Below are 21,546 nucleotides of genomic sequence, written 5' to 3' on the forward strand. Positions count from 1 at the left end.
GCAACGGCCTTGCCACAGTGGATACCGAAGTTAAGCGCTGTCGGGCGTGGCCGGCACTAGGATGGGTTACCATCCGGGGCGCCAAGAGCTGTTGCCATTTTTCGGGGTGCACTCAACCTCGTGATGCCAATTGTGGAGCTACTCGACCGAATAAAAGCGGCTCCGGTCACAGAAAACCATTGTAACGACCGGGAGAGTGGCGTGCCGAACACACGCCCCTCCATTCGCATCCTCACTTGAGGATGACATGGCGGTCGGACGGTCCCGATGGGCCACTTGTGGCCTGAAGACGGAGTGTGCTGTGCTCATCAGTCCCTTAGAACTACTTAAACCTAACTAACCTAAGGACATCACACACATCCGTGCCCAACGCAGGATTCGAACCTGCGACCGTAGCAGCAGCGCGGTTCCGGACTGGAGCGCCTATAACCGCTCGGCCACAGCGGCTGGGCGCTGCAAATGGTTTACGTCTTTTATTCAGAGGTATACCACTGATAGTCTTCGTACAACCTCCTACACAGAAGAGGCCTCTGTGGTCGTATTAAAACACGAAACACGCGATTACGATCAACAGAGAATCCTTGTGCTGTGCTTGAAACACCACTGCACGATCAGAAAACTGGTGTTGGATAGCGGTACCCACACGCCATCTTATTGGAGCTATACTTTCTGAAGAGACAGTGAATAGTGAACGTTGCTATTTAATGGTCCGCGATTTCATTAGCCAGCTAAAGCAAGACGAAATAATGTACTCATGGTTTCAACAAGTACAGCGTATTGCGGGACAGTTTTTTCGGGAACGCGTCATCTCAGAAAACATATGGCTCTCTCGCTCTTTGCATGACCAGACTTTATTTTTCGTGGAGCAGTAATCTCTGTAGTGTTTTGCAATCGCCCAAGCACACTTTGTGACTTGAAAACTGAAATAAGTGTGTACATGAGAAGTGCATCGCAGTTAGATCTGCACGAAGCGTTTTCGAACAAAAGGAGGCGCGAATTCTACTTTTTTTCCCCGCAGAAATAAACTTTAAACAAATTTTGAGTCTGCAGCTGGGTCGTACGTCCCACGATATTTCACCTGGGCACCTGCCTATCATCCTCAGTTGGGTCACTGAAGACTATTTTCGATGTTTCAGCTGCACAGGCCGGCCGTTGTGGCCGAGCGGTTCTAGGCGCGTCAGTCTGGAACCGCGCGGCCGCTACCTACGCAGGTTCGAATCCTGTCTCGGGCATGGATGTGTGTGATGTCCTTAGGTTAGTTAGGTTTAAGTAGTTCTAAGTTCTAGGGGACTGATGACCTCAGAAGTTAAGTCCCATAGTGCTCAGAGCCGTTTCAACCATTTTTTCAGCTGCAGATGACTGACAGGTGCTCATTTGAGAAATATTGTGAGATGTACGAGTGTTTAAAATGGATCGGCTGCAAACCGAAAATTTGTTTGAGATGTTCAAGAGGTATGGTCGGGCTATGCAACTAAACGAAAAGCAGTTTGACGACATAAAAGTTTTCTGGGTATGGTACCGCATCATGATGTATAAAATTACTGCTGGTGGAGAAAAACCGTTTCGGCCAAGGTTGCAGCGACCTTCTTCAGGGTGTAATGATCCAGCAGCGTAAGTTTTATACATTATGATGCGGTACCCTACCTAGAAAATTTTTATGTCGACAGACTCCGGCCGCGGAAGCCTACGCATTTATAACAAGGCAATTTGTTCATTGCCGTACACGTTTCGCTTATTTTAGTTGTGAAGCATCTTCAGTGATCTGTAACACATGTTTCTTTTTACACATATAATAAATGTGCAGCTTGACAATTATTGAACGATTTGAAATAAAATCGTCTTAACTTCCGAATAGTTAGCGTTAGGACGTCAAACTGCACTGTTGGACGCGGAGCATGATGGGAATCAGTATGTGGATATGGTTTGGTTCAGCGACGAAGCCCACTTTCTTTTCGATGGGGGTTTGTTAATAAGCAATACTGGTGCACTTGGTGGGCTGAGAATCCACATTTCGCGACTGAGAAGTCTCTTGACCCTCAACGGGTGACTGTGTGGTGTGCAGTGTCCAGTCACGGCATAATCGGTGCGATATTCCTCGATGGCACGGTGACTACCAAACGGTACGTGAAGGTTTTGGAAGAAGACTTCATCCCCATTATCCAAAGTGACCCTGACTTCGACAAGATGTGGTTCATTCAAGACGGAGCTTGACCCCATCGAAGCAGGAGAGTGTTTGATGTTCTGGAGGAGCACTTTGGAGACCGCGTACCGGCTCAGGGGTACCCAGAGGCCGCTGGCATGGGCCTCGATTGGCCGCCGTACTCTCCAGATCTGAACTCATGCGATTTCCAGAATGAGATTTTCACTCTGCAGCGGAGTGTGCGCTGATATGAAACTTCCTGGCAGATTAAAACTGTGTGCCCGACCGAGACTCGAACTCGGGACCTTTGCCTTTCGCGGGCAAGCGATCCACCAACTGAGCTACCGAAGCACGACTCACACGCAGTCCTCACAGCTTTACTTCGGCCAGTACCTCGTCTCCTACCTTACAAACTTTACAGAAGCTCTCCTGCGAACCTTGCAGGACTAGCACTCCTGAAAGAAAGGATAATACGGAGACATGGCTTAGCCACAGCCTGGGGGAGGTTTCCAGAATGTGATTTTCACTCTGCAGCGGAGTGTGCGCTGATATGAAACTTCCTGGCAGATTAAAACTGTGTGCCCGTGGAGGTCTCTCGCAAGTGCAAGCTGTGAGGACGGGGCGTGAGTCGTGCTCGGGTAGCTCAGATGGTAGAGCACTTGCCCGCGAAAGGCAAAGGTCCCGAGTTCGAGTCTGGGTCGGGCACACAGTTTTAATCTGCCAGGAAGTTTCCTATCAGCGCACACTCCACTGCAGAATGAAAATCTCATTCTGGAAACATCCCCCAGGCTGCGGCTAAGCCATGTCTCCGCAGTATTCTTTCTTTCAGGAGTGCCAGTCCTGCAAGGTTCGCAGGAGAGCTTCTGTAAAGTTTGGAAGGTAGGAGACGAGGTACTGGCAGAAGTAAAGCTGTGAGTACCGGGCGTGAGTCGTGCTTCGGTAGCTCAGATGGTAGAGAACTTGCCCGCGAAAGGCAAAGGTCCCGAGTTCGAGTCTCGTTCGGGCACACAGTTTTAATCTGCCAGGAAGTTTCACATGCGATTTCTTTTTGTGGGGCTATATTGAAGACAAGGCGTACAGCAATAATCCTAAAACCACTGCTGAGCTGAAAACAGCCATTCAGGAGGTTACCGACAGCATCGATGTTGCGACACTTCAGCGGGTCATGCTGAAATACGCCATTCGTCTGCGCCGCATCATCACCAATGACGGCAGGCATACCGAACATGTCGTAACCTACATCCGAATATCTGTAGTGACGTTTACATGTTGAATAAAGTGTGTGCAAGCCGTAGTTTGTAACTAATTTACGTTTATTTCATGTAGTTCAATAATGTTCATCGTGTATTATGTGGTAGTTACAATACGTTGCTATGTTATATTTTGCAGTGTTTTTCTCTCGGCCGGCCGCTGTGACCGAGCGGTTGTAGGCGCTTCAGACCGGAACCGCGCGACTGCTACGGCCGCACGTTCGAATCCTGCTCCGGGCATGGATGTGTGTTGTGTCCTTACGTTGGTTAGGTTTAAGTAGTTCTAAGTTCTAGGGGACTGATGACCTAAGATGTTAAGTCCCATAGTGCTCAGAGCGATTTGAACCATTTTTTCTCTTATTTTTCTAATTAGAATCAAGTTTTGTAGCACAGATTTTCTGAGGTGAAATTATCGTTCTATATTACGATTTCCAGCCCATGTGTGGTGTTCTGAATACGTGTTCATCAGTCTCCGTGTTCCAGCTGGCCAATTTTCGGCGTTCTTTCACCGACATTTGTTACGACACTTCACTTACATAGTTGCACTTTACATTTTGACGAAAGATACCTCCACGAATTTTGAACCAACTAAGGAACAACGGAAACCAGAAGAAATAACGACAATTAAGGGAGTTGAGCTTTGTATAACCGCTCTCGGACGTCGTCCGCATCATATGTTGTGACTACACTGCATCTTTACGAACAACCTTTACAACAAGGGATATATTGCCTTTTGACCCTCCTGAGACATATGACACTTGGCGCTTAAACAAGGATTGACATTTCCACTCGTCGAATGTGTGGTGTCACCGCCAGACGCCACACTTGCTAGGTGGTAGCCTTTAAATCGGCCGCGGTCCGTTAGTATACGTCGGACCCGCGTGTCGCCACTGTCAGTGATTGCAGACCGAACGCCGCCACACGGCAGGTCTAGAGAGACTTCGTAGCACTCGCCCCAGTTGTACAGCCAACTTTGCTAGCAATGGTTCACTGACAAAATACGCTCTCATTTGCTGAGACGATAGTTAGCATAGCCTTCAGCTACGTGATTTGCTACGACCTAGCAAGGCGCCATTACCAGTTACTATTGATGCTGTAAAACATGTACCGTCAAGAGCGATGTTCACCATTTATGGATTAAAGTTAAGTATTCCAACAGCTACGTACGTTATTTGCTATTATAATTTCCTTGTCCTGTTCCAGACCTCACGCCAGCCTGCGTGAGCTAAAACGCGTGCCTTTCGGCTTCCTCTAGTAACATGGTGTTGGCTCTCCTGCCAACCACAACAGAATGCTCACGGAATAAGGCTGTTACACAATACTTAACAAACAGTATAGAGGGTATAAATTTTAAGTTGACAAACCAGAATAACTCCAAAAATAAGGTTCACACGAAGGACTGTGTAGAATCCAAAGCTGATTATTTTCGAGGGGGACATCTGCTAGTGCTAAAATTAACCCGCCTGCCAGCCCCCTGGTGGTGGGGCGGGAGGCAATTTTAAAATTTCAAATGGAAACCCCCAATTTTTTGTTGCAGAATCAGATTCTACATAAAAAACTACGTACATTTTGTCTTAAACATTTGTCTTGACTCTCGGTAGTTGGCGCTGTAATTCAAGAAAATCCATGTTCTCAATTTTGCGCGGAAAATGGTTGCGGATAAATAAAAAATAATTATTTACTTCGTAGATTTTGATTCACTAAAACTAAAAGTCTCCCTCTCTCCCCATAGGGAGGGGTTTGAGAGAGAGGAATTAGAGTTTTACAAATGTTGACCGGAATATTAATTTGTTCCGCAGGTCCGGATAAGTTTAGTTTGTTTCGTGGTCATGAGGCCACACAACTTGTAATTATCAAACAACTAGCTAACTAACTACACAAACATCCTACATACTAAAGAGTGAACTCATTAAGTAAAATACTAACTGACTCCGTAACAATTTTCCACGCAAAAATGAGAACATGGATTTTCTTGAATTACAGCGCCCACTACCAAGAATCAGAATAAATGTTCAAGACAAAATGTACGTAGTACTTTATGTAGGATATGATTCTGCAATAAAAAATGAGGGTTCCCATTTGAAATTTTAAAATTGCCTTCCGCCGCACTCCCAGGGGGCTCGGGTGACCGGCTACATCTACATCTACATCTACATGATTACTCTGCAGTTCACATTTAAGTGCTTGGCAGAGGGTTCATCAAACCACAATCATAGTATCTCTGTACCATTCCACTCCCGAACAACGCGCGGGAAAAACGAACACCTAAACCTTTCTGTTCGAGCTCTGATTTCTGTTATTTTATTTTGATGATCATTCCTACCTATGTAGGTTGGGCTCAACAAAATATTTTCGCATTCGGAAGAGAAAGTTGGTGACTGAAATTTCGTAAATAGATCTCGCCGCGACGAAGAACGTCTTTGCTTTAATGGCTCCCATCCCAATTCGCGTATCGTATCTGCCACACTCTCTCCCCTATTACGTGATAATACAAAACGAACTGCCCTTTTTTCCACCATGTCCTCCGCCAATCCCACCTGGTAAGGATCCCACACCGCGCAGCAATATTCTAACAGAGAACGAACGAGTGTAGTGTAAGCTGTCTCTTTAGTGGACTTGTTGCACCTTCCAAGGGTCCTGCCAATGAAACGCAACCTTTGGCTCGCCTTCCCCACAATATTATCTATGTGGTCTAATTTTAGCACCAGCAGATGTCCCCCTCGAAAATAATCAACTTTCGATTCTACACAATTTTTTCGTGTGAAGTTTATTTTTCGAGTTCTTAAAATAATTGAAAAGCCACGATCGCTTCAGTATCGTTTCCTAGATGACCGGTTTCAGCACTCTGAAGGTGACACCATCGGATCTGAAGTGCTGAAACCGTGGCTTTTCAATTATTTTAAAAAACACAGTGATCGCCCCCACGACACACCGTGTGTTCACTGCAAAATAGTATTTTTCGAGTTATTCAGGTTTGTCAACTTAAAATTTACACCCTGTGTACTCCACTATCCGCCTCACTCTATAGGCGTCATCCTTATGGTAAGAGTGTGTGTGTGTGGGTGTGTGTGTGTGCGTGCGTGCGTGGCCGCTGTACGCTACTACGGCGACACACAAGGCGGCTACTGTCCGCCCTATACGGCTGGCTTGGCAGCGATACGAAGCGTAAACTGCCTCGCCGACAGCGCTCACATATATCTCCCGCACACTTGCCAGCTCCCCCCCCTCCCCTCCCCCTCTCCATCCCCCTACACGTCAAGTCTCCAGCGCTGGCGCTCGGTCCTCACCGTGTAGAGCTCCGGCACGAAGTACTGGACACTAGAGATGGGCAAAACTGTTCTTTTCAGAGATTGGATCAGAACTGTGCACTCCCTGAAATGAATTAGCTCTTTTTCATGACTCACCACTCATTTACAATAGAAAATAAATGGAAGGCACATTGCCCTTTAAACTTGGTTTATTCCAGTACTATACGTGTATTTTGATCTTATTTGATCCTATTTTGAAGTAACACAGATAATGAATAAGAATTTTGTATTGTTTATTGAAATTTCCACGATATGACAAAGTTTTTGATTATTGGTTTATTTTGCACTATCGTGGTTTTTTAGGTGATCGGAAAATGTTGTAACTTGAGATTTACATTAACAATATATTTGGCTACAATGTATTAAAATTTCATTAACCTCATACAAATACATCGCAAGCCATATATTTTTAAAGTGAACGTTTCCTTCCGAAGACGCCTAAAATCGCAAAATCCGTACCAGAATAAGAAAAAAATATATAAATTTGACTGTAAAACGAAAGTGCTGCATATAGCCTTACGCAGAATAAAACAAGGAAAATATTGGTGTATCACATTTTGCGATACGTTTATCGGTTCGCTCGTAATTAAAGCGTAAATTCGAGTGTCCATAATAAAAATCCTATAGTAAGAGGAGTCGTCAGGAACCTAATCTGATCAGTTTAAACAAATAAAAATAAAATAAAAACAAATGATATATACATAACATAATAATATAATATACATAGCGGTATTACTACGAAGAACAATATCCAGTAGAGACGAACTCCGATGCAGAGGCGCTGAGTCGAGCAGGTCGAGCCGCGAGCTGTATTACTGCGTGAGCCGAGACCGCAGAGACCAGAGTGACACCTCAGTCGCTTTGCTCAACGTTCTGGCTAGAGTCGAGACGGTGGGGTGAGCGTTGAGCAGGCGAGTTCCGAGGGTGGGGGGGAGCGGTGAACTCACCCGCTCCGAGACAAATCGTCCGTTCTCTTGCGAGCAGGTTGTTGCAAGTAGTTCCTATGTTATCCGCTAGGTGGCTCTCTGTCCTGTTGCTCGCATTAACTGCCCAGAGGGCAGGACGTGCAATCGCCGACAGAGTGCGATGTGAAGTCAAGCTGCGCCAGACACTGCGTGCGGCAGACGACGGCAGACGACGCACAGAGACGGCACGGCATGTGTGAAACACAAAATCCAATGTGGCACTGCACAATGCAGGCAGCCAAGGTAGAAGCAGGGCAGAGGCCGGCGCCAGCTGTGTTGCGTGGCGTGCACTGTGCTCTGACCAGCAGAGGCGCTGCTGATATGCTCCGTCTCTCTCTCTCTCTCTCTCTCTCTCTCTCTCTCGGAAACGTTTGGAGCTACCGTTCTTTTTTTCTGAATCACTGATTGTTCACTCCTTTGAAAGATTCAACTCTATGAATCAGTTCAAGAGCGGATCCCCCATCTCTACTGGAGACTTCTAAAGCACCGGCCACAGGCGGAACGATACAAGAAAGCCAGTTCGCACGACCCAGAACACTATACAGGGTGGTCCATTGATAGCCACCGGGCCAAATATCTCACGAAATAAGCATCAAACGAAAAAACTACAAATAACGAAACTCGTCTAGCTTGAAGGGGGAAACGAGATGGCGCTATGGTTGGCCCACCACATGGCGCTGCCATAGGTCAACTACGTTTCCTTAAATAGTAACCCCCATTTTTTATTACATATTCGTGTAGTACGTAAAGAAATATAAATGTTTTAGTTGGATCAGTTTTTTCGCTTTGTGATAGATGGTGCTGTAATAGTCACAAACGTATAAGTGCGCGGTATCACGTAACATTCCGCCAGTGCGGACGGTATTTTCTTCGTGATACATTACCCGTGTTACAATGGACCGTTTACCATTTGCGGAAAAGATCGATATCGTGTTGATGTATGGCTATTGTGATCAAAATGCCCAACGGGCGTGTGCTGTGTCTGCTGCTCGGTATGCTGGACGACATCATCCAAGTGTCCGGACCGTTCGCCGGATAGTTACGTAATTTAAGGAAACAGGAAGTGTTCAGCCACGTGTGAAATGTCAACCACAAAATGCAACAAATGATGGTCCCCAAGTGGGTGTTTTAGCTGCTGTCGCGACTAATCCGCACATCAGTAGCAGACAAATTGCCGAGAATCGGGAATCTCAAAAATGTCGGCGTTGAGAATGCTACATCAACATCGATTGCACCTGTACCATATTTCCATGCACCAGGAATTGAATGGCGACGACTATGAACGTCGTATACAGTTCTGCGATTGGACACAAGAGAAATTACGGCACGATGACAGATTTTTTGAACACGTTCTATTTACCGACGAAGCGTCATTCACCAACAGCGGTCACGTAAACCGGCATAATATGCACTATTGGGCAACGGCAACTCCACGGTGGCTGCGACAAGTGGAACATCAGTGACATTGGCGGGTTAATGTACGGTGCGGCATTATGCGAGGAAGGATAATTGGTCCCCATCTTATCGATGGCAATCTAAATGCTGCAGTGTATGCTGATTTCCTACATAATGTTCTACCGATGTTACTACAAGATGTTTCCCTGCATGACAGAATGGCAATGTACTTCCAACATGATGGATGTCCGGCACATAGCTCGCGTGCGGTTGAAGCGGTATTGAATAGCATATTTCATAACTGGTGGATTGCCCCGCACGTTCACCGGATCTGACGTCCCAGGATTTCTTTCTGTGGGGAAAGTTGAAGGATATTTGCTATTGTGATCCACCGACAACGCCTGAAAACATGCGTCAGCGCATTGTCAATGCATGTGCGAACATTACGGAAGGCGAACTACTCGCTGTTGAGAGGAATGTCGTTACACGTATTGCCAAATGCATTGATATTGTCAGACATCATTTTGAGCATTTATTGTATTGATGTGGTATTTGCAGGTAATCACGGTGTAACACCGCGCGGCTGCTACGGTCGCAGGTTAGAATCCTGCCTCAGGCATGGATGTGTGTCATGTCCTTAGGTTAGTTAGGTTTAAGTAGTTCTAAGTTCTAGGGGACTGATGACCACAGATGTTAAGTCCCATAGTGCTCAGAGCCATTTGAACCATTTGAACGGTGTAACAGCATGCGTTCTCAGAAATGATAAGTTAACAAAGCTACATGAATCACATTGGAATAACCGAAATAAAATGTTCAAACGTACCTACGTTCTCCTTTTAATTTAAAAAATCTACCCGTTACCAACTGTTCGTGTAAAATTATGGGCCATATGTTTGTGACTATTACAGCGTCATCTATCACAAAGCGAAAAAAGTGGTCGAACTAAAATATGGACTTCTTTACGTACTACACGAATATGTAATAAAAAATGGGGGTTCCTATTTTAAAAAAAGCGCAGTTGATATCCGTTTGACCTATAGCAGCGCCATCTAGCGGGCCAATCATAGCGCCATCTGGTTTCCCCCTTCAAGCTAGACGAGTTTCGTTGTTTGTAGTTTTTTCGTTTGATTCTTATTTCGTGAGATATTTGGCCCGGTCACAGTCAATGGACCACTCAGTATACACTTTTTTTTTCTTGAGTCATCAGTCTACTGACTGGTTTGATGCGGCCCGCCACGAATTCCTTTCCTGTGCTAACCTCTTCATCTCAGAGTAGCACTTGCAACCTACGTCCTCAATTATTTGCTTTACGTATTCCAATCTCTGTCTTCCTCTACAGTTTTTGCCCTCAGGAGCTCCGTCTAGTACCATGGAAGTCATTCCCTCATGTCTTAGCAGATGTCCTATTATCCTGTCTCTTCTCCTTATCAGTGTTTTCCACATATTCCTTTCCTCTCCGATTCTGCGTAGAACCTCCTCATTCCTTACCTTATCAGTCCACCTAATTTTCAACATTCGTCTATAGCACCACATCACAAATGCTTCAATTCTCTGCTGTTGCGGTTTTCCCACAGTCCACGTTTCACTAGCATACAATGCTGTACTCCAAACATTCGTTCTCAGAAATTTCTTCTTCAAATTAAGACTGATATTTGACACCAGTACACTTCTCTAGTCCAGGAATGCACTTTTTGATAGTGCTAGTCTCCTTTTGATGTCCTCCTTGCTCACTGCGTCATTGGCTATTTTTCTCCTAGATAGCGGAATTCCTTAACTTCATGTGCTCCGTGACTATCAATCCAGGTGTTAAGTTTCTCGCTGTTCTTGCTTCTGCTACTTCTCAGTACTTTCGTGTTTCTTCCATTTATTCTCAGTCCACATTCTGTACTCATTAGATCACTCATTTCACTCAAGGGATCATGTAATTCTTCTTAACTTTCGCACAGGATGGTAATGTCGTCAGCGAATGACAACAGTGTGGGAAATGTGTGGCTTATCAGGAGTTGCTCGACCATCGCGTTCCATTCATTTTAACCAGTCATCGTGCTGGTAGCGCCTCGGAACTTGCGAATAATTACTTCTGCTGATTTTATGTGGTTTTTTACAGCCGCTGGCCGGAGTGGCCGTGCGTTTCTAGGCGCTATAATCTGGAACCGAGCGACCGCTACGGTCGCAGGTTAGAATCCTGCCTCGGGCATGGATGTGTGTGATGTCCTTAGGTTAGTTAGGTTTAATTACGAGGTGCATTCAAGTTCTAAGGCCTCCGATTTTTTTTTTCTAATTAACTACTCACCCGAAATCGATTAAACTGGCGTTACTTCTCGACGTAATCGTCCTGCAGACGCACACATTGTTCACAACGCTGTACCTGTACACGCCATCCGAGCTCTGTTTGACTCAATGCCCAGGCGTATCGAGGCCGTTATTACGGGCACAGGTGGTTGTTCTGGGTACTGATTTGTCAGGATTTATGCATCCAAATTGCGTGAAAATGTAATCACATGTCAGTTCTAGTATAATATATTTGTGCAATGAATACCCGTTTATCAACTGCATTTCTTCTTGGTTTAGCAATTTTAATGGCCAGTAGTGTACTTTCAAAGGATATTTTCAAAACCGCATTTCAGCGTATGAATAATGGTATACATGGAGTAGCAGTTCATGAGTTAAGGTTTCGGAAGCAATTCGGTTTAAAAAAAAGAAAAAAGAACGCACACACAAACCCCGATCTCTGTTTTTCGCTCAGTAGAACGTCGCTGGCCCGCATCTCGTGGTCGCGCGGTAGCGTTCTCGCTTCCCACGCCCGGGTTCCCGGGTTCGATTCCCGGCGGGGTCAGGGATTTTCTCTGCCTCGTGATGGCTGGGTGTTGTGTGCTATCCTTAGGTTAGTTAGGTTTAAGTAGTTCTAAGTTCTAGGGGACTGATGACCACAGCAGTTGAATACCATAGTGCTCAGAGCCAAGCCCGAACCTCGCTGATCCGACCTCGGATGCCCTCTTAGTCCGAGCATCCTGTTTCCGGTATTTGTTTACGCGTCCGGGCCGCAGCTACAATAATATCTGGACTTGTCCGTGATTCGTCGTCTCAGATATTGATCAGTAGGCAGCTGGTCGTTACTAGGTGCGACAGTTCGATCATTTTCGTTACTAACTCGATCTATAAGCGTTATCCTGTACATATTTCCTTATAAATTAGTGGCTACGTTCTTGTTTCATATTAAAGTGTGGAAAACTAAATTATGGCACCAAATAAACGTAAACATGTGACGCTGCCTTTTCAATCGGACGTTGAGCCCAGCGGCGTAAGTGACTGGATCTGAGAGACGTTCAAATGTGTGTGAATTCCTAAGGGAGCAAACTACTGAGGTCATCGGTCCCACACTACTTGAAATAAATGGAAATGAAGTCCCATGCTTCTTTACAGAGCGTAGGGGAACGATACGGGAGACCCGCACCGCCTTACTAGGCAAGGTCCTAATGGAGGTGGTTTGCCGTTGCCTTCCTCCGACCGTAATGGGGATGAATGATGATGATGAAGACGACACAACAACACCCAGTCATCTCGAGGCAGAGAAAATCCCTGACCCCGCCGGGAATCGAACCCGGGACCCCGTGCTCGGGAAGCGAGAACGCTACCGCGAGACCACGAGGGCGGACCCCACACTACTTAATCTAACGTAAACTAACGGTAAGGACAACACACACACATTCATGCCCGACGGAGCACTCGAACCTCCGGCGAGAGGGGCCGCGCGAACCGTGGCAAGGCGCCTACAACCGCGTGGCCACTCCGCGCGGCAACTGGTTCAATACAGCTGAACTTCACTGCACAATGGAAGCAGAATTAACTGACGAACAACTCATTGACACTGTATAACTCGAACAACCGACGAAAGCGGCTCGAGTATTACACACAGATGTTAAAAATACACTCCTGGAAATTGAAATAAGAACACCGTGAATTCATTGTCCCAGGAAGGGGAAACTTTATTGACACATTCCTGGGGTCAGATACATCACATGATCACACTGACAGAACCACAGGCACATAGACACAGGCAACAGAGCATGCACAATGTCGGCACTAGTACAGTGTATATCCACCTTTCGCAGCAATGCAGGCTGCTATTCTCCCATGGAGACGATCGTAGAGATGCTGGATGTAGTCCTGTGGAACGGCTTGCCATGCCATTTCCACCTGGCGCCTCAGTTGGACCAGCGTTCGTGCTGGACGTGCAGACCGCGTGAGACGACGCTTCATCCAGTCCCAAACATGCTCAATGGGGGACAGATCCGGAGATCTTGCTGGCCAGGGTAGCTGACGTACACCTTCTAGAGCACGTTGGGTGGCACGGGATACATGCGGACGTGCATTGTCCTGTTGGAACAGCAAGTTCCCTTGCCGGTCTAGGAATGGTAGAACGATGGGTTCGATGACGGTTTGGATGTACCGTGCACTATTCAGTGTCCCCTCGACGATCACCAGTGGTGTACGGCCAGTGTAGGAGATCGCTCCCCACACCATGATGCCGGGTGTTGGCCCTGTGTGCCTCGGTCGTATGCAGTCCTGATAGTGGCGCTCACCTGCACGGCGCCAAACACGCATACGACCATCATTGGCACCAAGGCAGAAGCGACTCTCATCGCTGAAGACGACACGTCTCCATTCGTCCCTCCATTCACGCCTGTCGCGACACCACTGGAGGCGGGCTGCATGATGTTGGGGCGTGAGCGGAAGACGGCCTAACGGTGTGCGGGAATGTAGCCCAGCTTCATGGAGACGGTTGCGAATGGTCCTCGCCGATACCCCAGGAGCAACAGTGTCCCTAATTTGCTGGGAAGTGGCGGTGCGGTCCCCTACGGCACTGCGTAGGATCCTACGGTCTTGGCGTGCATCCGTGCGTCGCTGCGGTCCGGTCCCAGGTCGACGGGCACGTGCACCTTCCGCCAACCACTGGCGACAACATCGATGTACTGTGGTGACCTCACGCCCCACGTGTTGAGCAATTCGGCGGTACGTCCACCCGGCCTCCCGCATGCCCACTATACGCCCTCGCTCAAAGTCCGTCAACTGCACATACGGTTCACGTCCACGCTGTCGCGGCATGCTACCAGTGTTAAAGACTGCGATGGAGCTCCGTATGCCACGGCAAACTGGTTGACACTGACGGCGGCGGTGCAGAAATGCTGCGCAGCTAGCGCCATTCGACGGCCAACACCGCGGTTCCTAGTGTGTCCGCTGTGCCGTGCGTGTGATCATTGCTTGTACAGCCCTCTTGCAGTGTCCGGAGCAAGTATGGTGGGTCTGTCACACCGGTGTCAATGTGTTCTTTTTTCCATTTCCAGGAGTGTAGATTTGATATAGCCCTTCAATACATCTAACGGGGCTCTAGGTCGGCTCCAATAGACATTTTGTGGGTTATGGAACGGTGGAACATGGCAGCAAAAACGATGTTGTCGTCAGCTAAGCAAAAGTACATTACAGACTTATTTCGCCCTGAATAAAATCAGGACCTTTTTTTTTTTAACCTTGCCATTTCTCAAGTTTTGAACACTGGAGTACAAATCACTTGTAAGTCAATGCTGTACTGTGATAAGGTACACTATGTGATCAAAAGTATCCGGACACCCCCAGAAACATACACTGTGCTGGCACCTGGTGCCAGGCACTCCATATCACCGACCTCAGTAGTCATTACACGTCGTGAGAGAGCAGAATGGGGCGCTCCGAGGAACTCACGGTGATTGGGTGTCACTTGTGTCATACGTCTGTACGAGAGATTTCCACACTCCTAAACATCCCTAAGTCCACTGTTTCCGATGTGATAGTGAAGTGGAAACGTGAAGGGACACGTACAGCACAAAAGCGTACAGGCCGACCTCGTCTGTTGACTGACAGAGACAGCCGACAGTTGAAGAGGGTCGTAATGAGTAGAAGGCAGACATCTATCCAAAAAAAAAAAAAAAAAAAGGTTCAAATGGCTCTGAGCACTATGGGACTCAACATCTTTGGTCATAAGTCCCCTAGAACTTAGAACTACTTAAACCTAACTAACCTAAGGACATCACACACACCCATGCCCGAAGCAGGCTTCGAACCTGCGACGTAGCAGTCCCGCGGTTCCGGACTGCAGCGCCAGAACCGCACGGCCACCGCGGCCGGGTAGACATCTATCCAGACCATCACACAGGAAATCCAAACTGCGTCAGGATCCAGTGCAAGTACTATGAAAGTTAGGCGGGAGGTCAGAAAACATGGATTTCGTGGCCAAGCGGCTGCTCATAAACCACACAACACTCCAGTAAATGCCAAACGACGCCTCGCTTGGTGTAAGGAGAGTAAACATTGGACGATTGAACAGTCGGAAAACGTTGCGTGGAGCACCTGTTCATAATGGACGGCCTGTGGCGGAGTGGTTACACGACATTAACATCCCTGTACTGGACTGGCCTGCACAGAGTCCGGACCTGAATCCTATAGAACACCTTTGGGATGTTTTAGAACGCCGACTTCGTTCCAAGCTTCACCGACGGACTTCGATTCCTCTCCTCGGTGCCCTCCGTGAAGAATGGGCTGCCATTCCCCAAGAAATCTTCCAGCACCTGACTGAACGTGTGCCTGAGAGAGTGGAAGCTGTCATGAAGGCTAAGGGTGGGCCAACACCATACTGATTTCCAGCATTACCGGTGAAGGGCGCTACGAATTTCTAAGTCATTTTCAGTCATGTGTCCGGATACATTTGATCACATAATGTGTGTACGTATGTTAACTTCCGCTCACAGTGACAACATATTTCCGTACGACAAAAATTTGTTTTACAGTATATGCGCTACTGTACATTATACTCATCTAACATTTTATAGTGTGTGAATATTTTCTTTTCGTTTTGTTCCTTTTTCTGTATGCAACATTATTTGAGACAGTAGGAGGAGGAGGAGGAGATTAGTGTTTAACGTCCCGTCGACAACGAGGTCATTAGAGACGCAGCACAAGCTCGGGTTAGGGAAGGATGGGGAAGGAAATTGGCCGTGCCCTTTCAAAGGAACCATCCCGGAATTTGCCTGAAGCGATTTAGGGAAATCACGGAAAACCTAAATCAGGATGGCCGGAGACGGGATTGAACCGTCGTCCTCCCGAATGCGAGTCCAGTGTGCTAACCACTGCGCCACCTCGCTCGGTTTGAGACAGTATTTCCAGCTGAAAATTAAAGTTGTACTGTATCATCTTGTGATGTTATGGGTCAATAAACGAGCTCCTCTGATAATTCGACGTTTTTTGCGCTTCGACCGTATTCCCGATGTCGTAGGTAATGGATTAGCGAGGTTCTACTGTACTTGGTAAAGAACGCATCCACGAAACCCGCTTTTTGGATTCCGTTGCTAGCTTTTTTCTTCGTGGAATGCAAACGCAGCATAGCTGCACTGACTCCCAGTTGACAGCTATGTAAACACTTCTGGCCCGGAGATGTATTGCGGAACACGTGGCTTGGGACAACAGTACATTTTCAGGCGGACAAACTTTCGAAATTACAGTAGTTACAATTTTCAACAACAGATGACGCTGCAAGTGATGTGAAAGATATAGAAGACAACGCAGTCTGTGGGTGCGCCATTCTGTACGTCGTCTTTCTGCTGTAAGCGTGTGCTGTTCACAACGTGCAAGTGTGCTGTGGACAACATGGTTTATTCCTTAGAACAGAGGATTTTTCTGGTGTTGGAATTCCACCGCCTAGAACACAGTGTTGTTGCAACAAGAGGAAGTTTCCAACGGAGGTTTAATGTAACCAAAGGACCGAAAAGCGATACAATGAAGGATCTGTTTGAAAAATTTCAACGGACTGGGAACGTGACGGACGAACGTGCTGGAAAGGTAGGGCGACCGCGTACGGCAACCACAGAGGGCAACGCGCAGCTAGTGCAGCAGGTGATCCGACAGCGGCCTCGGGTTTCCGTTCGCCGTGTTGCAGCTGCAGTCCAAATGACGCCAACGTCCACGTATCGTCTCGTGCGCCAGAGTTTACACCTCTATCCGTACAAAATTCAAACGCGGCAACCCCTCAGCGCTGCTACCGTTGCTGCACGAGAGACATTCGCTAACGATACAGTGCACAGGATCGATGACGGCGATATGCATGTGGGCAGCATTTGGTTTACTGACGAAGCTTATTTTTACCTGGATGGCTTCGTCAATAAACAGAACTGGCGCATATGGGGAACCGAAAAGCCCCATGTTGCAGTCCCATCGTCCCTGCATCCTCAAAAAGTACTGGTCTGGGCCGCCATTTCTTCCAAAGGAATCATTGGCCCATTTTTCAGATCCGAAACGATTACTGCATCACGCTACCTGGACATTCTTCGTGAATTTGTGGCGGTACAAACTGCCTCAGACGACACTGCGAACACCTCGTGGTTTATGCAAGATGGTGCCCGGCCACATTGCACGGCCGACGTCTTTAATTTCCTGAATGAATATTTCGATGATCGTGTGATTGCTTTGGGCTATCCGAAACACACAGGAGGCGGCGTGGATTGGCCTCCCTATTCGCCAGACATTAACCCCTGTGACTTCTTTCTGTGGGGACACTTGAAAGACCAGGTGTACCGCCAGAATCCAGAAACCGTTGAACAGCTGAAGCAGTACATCTCATCTGCATGTGAAGCCATTCCGCCAGACACGTTGTCAAAGGTTTCGGGTAATTTCATTCAGAGACTACGCCATAATATTGCTACGCATGGTGGATATGTGGAAAATATCGTACTATAGAGTTTCCCAGACCGCAGCGCCATCTGTTGTTGAAAATTGTAACTACTGTAATTTCGAAAGTTTGTCTGCCTGAAAATGTACTATTGTCCCAAGCGTATTGCAACAAACGGTGTATTTCTATCGCTGCTCGTTTAGTTTTTATTGCCGTTTCAAATATACCGGTCATTTTTGAAACACCCTGTATGTATTTAACCGGGGACCCAGAAACGCCGGAGAGGCTTCGCCCCGCCGTAGCCCTCAGTGGTTCACGACCCCGCAACAGGCCACAGCAGTCCACCCACCCCACCGCCGCCCCACTCTGAACCCATCGGTTATTGTGCGATTCGGCCCCCATTGGACCCCCCACGGGAACGTCTCACACCAGACGAGTGTAACCCCAAATGTTTGCGTGGTAGAGTAATGGTGGTGCACGCGTACTTGGAGACAGTGTCCGTGCAGTAGTCGCCGACATAGTGCAACTGAGGCGGATTAAGGAGAACCAGCCCGCATTCGCCGAGGCAGATGGAAAACTGCCTAAAAACCATCCACCGGCTGGCCGACACACCGGACCTCGACACTAATCCGCCGAGTAGATTCGTGCCGGGGACCGGCACGCCTTCCCGCTCGGGAAGCAGCGCTTTAGACCGCACGGCTAGCCGAATTTATAGCAATTAGAGAACCTGTCAGTGCTTCACAATCGCTAAATGTGTGTGGGAATTGGATATACGTTCTAATTTCCTTCTTTCCCCCTCTCTGTCTCTATCCCTCTCCTGCTTCCCCCTCCGTTTGTCCATCTCCTCCTCTTCCTCCTCCTCATCCTCCGCCTATGTCTGCCCATCACCTTCCCCCACTCTCTGTATATCTCTTACCTCACACTCTGTCTATATCTCCTACTACCTCATTTATCTGTCCCCCTTTACAGTCTTTATATGCATTTAGAGGTAAAGGTGGATAAATGGGCCCCCACTCTGTGTTTTTTATATAAAACCTTTTATTTTTAGTATAATCACCTGAAATTAACATAAAACATTTCTCTAGTATGTCCTGCAATAGTTAAGACATGTTTTGGTCCAACATTTTAATATTTAAAACAAAATTTTATTTTTTTCCTGATACTCTGCATTTTGTTGTGTCAAGAATTTGTGCTGGTAATATGGACCCCAAGGTAGTTTGAAATAAAAAGAAACAAAAATTTGAAAAAAATAATTTTATTTAATTTTTGTGTATAATGAAAGAAAGATTCATTCTCAACATTGTTAATTAGTCTACTGGTGGGATGATTTTCACAGCCTACGCCTAGCCTATTTACAATAGACACACACATAAGCATCTTTTTCGCATCCAGCGCATTCGTTGTGAGCCCAAATCTCACTGGCTATACACTGGACCCAAAGTTCACCTTTTGTGTCCTTTGAAAAAATCCCTTTACAAAATAGACATACAGCGTCGTCAACATCACGGACAGAAACACCAACTTTTTATTTCTTGTGCAAAGCTGGTAGGCCATGCGCCTGACATCGTTTCTGGTAAGGCCGTAGAATTTGGATTCCATAATGAGAAGATATTTAACCAGTTCGTCCTTAAGTCCCTGTGGTAAAACCGGTGGAAAGCCTTTGGAGCGTAGAACGAGGGACAGAGTACACTTTAACCGCTTTTTTCAACCCCATTTTTTTTCTCTTTAATAGCTACAATAGCATTTGCCATATTTGCTTTGTCCCAAGATTGCCGTGTCGATTTTTTTGGTGGTACAAGATGTCTTCGAGGCATCTGAAACATAAAGAGTAGCAATATTTGTAAATGGTCCCATAAAGTCTGATTGATTTTACGGGGCTCATAATACCAGCAGCAAAAGGGGCCCATATATCCACCCTCGCCATCTTGGGAAAAACGATTTTGCCTACGGTTAGTCTGGTTCGCAACCGACGTTAATTAACGTAAAACGGTATCCCAACAGCAAGCCAAATACGTACCTTACCTTAGTTTTACTAATAAAATGTTAGAAATTTCAGTTTTGTTCAAGTAAACACTAACCTTTCAAACTTTTGATTACAGCGAAAAAATTCACAGCACAACTACTCACAAACCATGACAGCTACTACGTCTGCGCACTGTACAGTGAAGTTTGGCAACTAGTTTTAGTAGTTCATGTGGTCTCCACTAGAATTCGTGGCCTGTACTTCCAAATATATAGGGGGCCCATAATACCAGCAGGGGCCCATTTTTCCACCTTTGCCTCTGCTTCCCCTGCTTTTTCCAAAAATGGCTCTAAGCACTGTGGGACTTAACACCTGAGGTCATCAGTCCCTTGGACTTAGAACTACTTAAACCTTACTAACTTAAGGACATCAGACACATCCATGCCCGAGGCAGGATTCGAACCTGCGACCGTAGCAGCCGCGCGGTTCCGGACAGAAGTGCTTTTTGCACCTCCTCCTCCCCTTCTCTATCTGACCTTATTTATTGTTATTGCTAACGGAACCTCGATTGGGAATAGAAGTAAAAATGAGAGAATAAATCGTTTGGAATCATTAGTGCCCAGTCTACGAGGAAGACCTTCCCAGCTGTTGGATCTGTGAGGATAGTAGGTGTGCCGGCCGCGGTGGTCTCGCGGTTCTAGGCGCTTAGTCCGGAACCGTGCGACTGCTACGGTCGCAGGTTCGAATCCTGCCTGGGGCATGGATGTGTGTGATGTGCTTAGGTTAGTTAGGTTTAACTAGTTCTAAGTCCTAGGGGACTGATGACCTAAGATGTTAAGTCCCATAGTGCTCAGAACCATTTGAACCATTTTTTTGATAGTAGCTGTAATTACAAAAATGTTCAAATGTGTGTGAAATCTTATGGGACTTAACTGCTAAGGTCATCAGTCCCTAAGCTTACACACTACTTAACCTAAACTATCCTAAGGACAAACACACACACCCATGCCCGAGGGAGGACTCGCAACTCCGCCGGGACCAGCCGCAGAGTCCATGACTGTAGCGCCCGAGACCGCTCGGCTAAGCAGTAATTACAGTATTTCGCATGGTTTAAGTCTACAAAAAAGCTCACGTTATAAAGTTAGCCACAGACACAATTGTATTGTTTTCTGTTAAAAATGACTGCGAAAAGCGAAACAAAATCGCACATTTTCACCAAATATGAATGTCATTCAACAACTGAAGAGATAAATTGGTGTATGGAAAAATACTTAGTAGGGAAAATTTGGTATTTTTATGGTTTTAGGTTGGCATCACTGGGATGAGCTCTGATCAGCTGATGTATCAACATTTTTTTTGCTTATAACTTCAAAAATACATTTCAAGATGGCGAGTCCGCTTGAAACCTCCACACTGGTTGAACAACGTTCTGTTATTCGCTTTTTACTTGCTGAAGGCGAGAAACCAGTTAATACACACTGTACAATGTCTATAGTTTATGGTGAAGGCTATATGGATCGTGCAAATTTTTACAACTGGGTAGGGCAGTTCAAAAATGGTCGCTACTCAGTGACTGACGAACACCGTTCTGGCCGAGCAGATGCAGTTTCATCTCCCTCACTTGAAAGTCGAATTGATGACAGTATTCGTGTTGACCGCATGTGACGGTGGAAATGATGGTTGATAAGGTTCAAGTTAGTACTGGTGCAGTTCATAACATTATGTGTAACAAGCTGAAGTGCCGCGAAACATGTGCAAGATGGGTCCCAAAGGAGTTGACGCGGCTACACAAGGAAACAAGGTTGACAGTGTGCTCAGAGCTAAAGGAAC

The sequence above is a fragment of the Schistocerca cancellata genome, chromosome 11, assembly GCF_023864275.1.
Source record: "Schistocerca cancellata isolate TAMUIC-IGC-003103 chromosome 11, iqSchCanc2.1, whole genome shotgun sequence".
Taxonomy (NCBI): Eukaryota; Metazoa; Arthropoda; class Insecta; order Orthoptera; family Acrididae; genus Schistocerca; species Schistocerca cancellata.